We start from the raw sequence: 2747 nt of genomic DNA, 5'->3' as shown, positions 1-2747 counted from the left end.
AAAAATGCAAGGCCCAAATCTGGAATGGTCATTGTGAATTGGCTCAGAGAATGTGAACCATATAACCTGGAAAGTGCTATATATAACAGTATAACCGAAGATTATCACAAAATTCATAACTGTCAACCTCTAGTCCTCTACCGACACAGTTGTGCCCATTAAAAAATCACCAAATTTGAGGTTGAAATTAAATTGCATTTAAGCCAAGGTTATGATCAAATATAGTTTTCCCGCAAAAAAACAACTTAAGAGAAGTTGTAAGATTTTAGGACATAAATTTGTTGGATAACTGCATATAAATATGTTTTATAGAACTAAACTCTCTTATATTTCTTTATAGAAGGAGTACTTCACAATCTGAATATAAACTGATATACATGAGTAGAGCCAGAGCTTTCTGAATCATCAATTAGACAATTAGGATATGCTATTATACCTCCCGGTCTAGAGGATGCAATCAACTAAAAAGTCTTAAGGTCCCAAAATTTAACAATTGTCATTTGAACCTACAGAAGCTTGTGGAAAGAATAGAAAGCAAAAGTTACAACTAACCAAGTCTAGATGATATATAAATTATTTTGGAGGAAAGATGTTATCTAGGAACACATCTTATGTTTTTGTACAGGTATCAGTGACCCCAAAAATATAAAGGATATCTTCCGCTAGAGCGTGAGTTTATTCACCTTGTTAATATTAGCACTGTTGTGAGCAACTGAGCATATATGGCACCTTTATAAGTTGGACCAAACAACAGATTCTCCTGTAATTTGTGTGGTACTGCTTAATAGGTTGGATCAAAATCTTACCTTCACAGAACTCTTAGCCTTACCAGAAACAATCCACCGACCATCAGGAGCGAATCAAGCAGATCAATCCTCTCACTATGACCCTGATATGTGTGAATGAATTTCTACCATGGCATTTCTTTTCCTCTTCCACGAGTTCCTCTTCATCTTTAGCTTCAACAAATTTCTGTTAAACCAATGGACAACACCATCAATGTCAACAAACAAGATGAAATTAACCAATAACTGGTTCCACACACCGTGAGAGACATAGCCAACATACATCCGTGATCCAATCCTACTTTTCAGATAAAAATTCAGAATAGAATTATCTCTTTATCAGCAGTTCGTCCAACTTGCTGGACTGCCTCCTAATCAAAAGGCTTCTACCTTGTGGCCTCTCTCTTTCAGGCCTCCTCTTCTTGAGTAGGGCGTTTTGGTGACCGAGCACCATGGAGCCCTTTATTTTTGAAAAATTCAAAATTCAAACTTTTTGACTTCAAAAAATTCTGAAAATAAATATGCAACTATACACGGATGAAATGTATGTGCATGTAAAAATTCAAGATGAAATACTTCGAAATGCGACCTACACAAAAAAGACAAATTTCTGAACTTTGAGGATGAATAGTAATATGTGTTAAAAAGCCTCAGATTTGTCTTTTTTGCACAGCCTTCATTTCAACGTATTTCGTCCTAAAAATTTACACACATGTGTGTTATGCCTCCATGTATATCTGTAATTTTTTCAGATTTTTTTGAATTGTAAAAATATGAATTTCATGAATTTTGTGTTTTTGAAAAACCGGCCTCCATGGAGGCCGAGCTCCAAAAGGCATTTTCGCCTCTTCTTCCCCTACTTGAGGCAGGCCTGACCATAAGTACCAACCTGCGCTTAATCTTTGAGACACCAGTAGCTAGCTGCTCAGTTTAGTGAACAATAGTTTATCTGTACAAGTAAAAGAGCAGCATCAGAATGGGTTTGATTGACTAAACTGAAAATCAATAGTTGAAACAAATAATCATGGATGCATCCACCACAAAAACAAGGAACTGGAAGAAAAAGTGGGTCGTGGCTGTCATCATGTAACAACAACAGTGTGTGCATGAGCATATCGACCTTAGCGCCGCCAGCCTATGGCTCGGGCAGGGAGAGAGGGAAAGGAGGCCTCACCGTGGTAGGGCTAGGAGGGGGCTGGAGTGCTCCACCTCGTGTGATCCCCCTTCTTACCCCGCGTAGGGGCTCGTCGCACGTGGGCCATCGAGGAAGGGCTGGATGGGTAGGAGGGGATGGATCAGGGGATCCTCTCGTCCTCTGCTTCGACGCCTGCCTGCACCTGCAAGGACTTCGCGCCGCCGCGCCGGACCCCTCCGTCTCCCGCGCCAGTCCGCCTTCGCCCAGCTCCGGCGAGCTCCTCTCTAGGTCGCCGCACAACCCCTCCTTTCTTCCTTCTTCTCTCCCTGGCCTCCCTGTCTCCTTTCTGCCCAGGAGCCGCGGATGCCATGGATCCGCCCGTGCTCCGCCTTCCTCGTCGTCACCGGCGACCCCGGCCTCCGGATCTGCCCCTAGCCCCTGCAAGCTCGAGCCGCCGCCGCCGCCGCTCGAGCCGCCGATTTGATCCGCTCCCAAATAATAAAATCAGACGTATGGACCGCGGGTTGAATATACCAAAGTAGAGGGTTTCTTTTGCAAAAATGAAACAGTATCTCAGTTTAATGACTTCAAAAAGGACTGCGAGTTGAATTTTGAAAAACAGAGGACTTTTATGCAAAAACGTCGACGACGTACGACCAGAAGCAATCGCTGGTTTATTAGTAGGTAGAGATTTCATACAAAATTGGTCAGAGAGATTAGGGCATCCACAACATAATGGTGCCAAATTTGCGATGTTGTCAGAAATTTTGGCATTGGTGCCAATTCATTCTCTTCAATGTAGTTATTGCCATCGGCGCTACCGCCGG

General features: G+C 42.7%; 1 long non-coding RNA gene across 1 annotated transcript; it reads right to left on the bottom strand.

Moving 5' to 3' along the window:
- Positions 1-284: 284 nt before the first annotated feature.
- LOC123103507 (uncharacterized) lies at positions 285-2437 on the bottom strand. The gene is made up of 3 exons (XR_006449846.1): positions 1960-2437; positions 1675-1734; positions 285-972 (listed from the first exon to the last, which is right to left on the bottom strand). It is a non-coding gene; the product is annotated as an uncharacterized lncRNA (long non-coding RNA).
- Positions 2438-2747: the final 310 nt, after the last annotated feature.

The sequence above is a fragment of the Triticum aestivum genome, chromosome 5A (assembly GCF_018294505.1).
Source record: "Triticum aestivum cultivar Chinese Spring chromosome 5A, IWGSC CS RefSeq v2.1, whole genome shotgun sequence".
NCBI classification, from domain to species: Eukaryota; Viridiplantae; Streptophyta; class Magnoliopsida; order Poales; family Poaceae; genus Triticum; species Triticum aestivum.
Note: the sequence above shows the minus strand (reverse complement) of the source record. Positions and strands in the feature narration are given on the sequence as shown.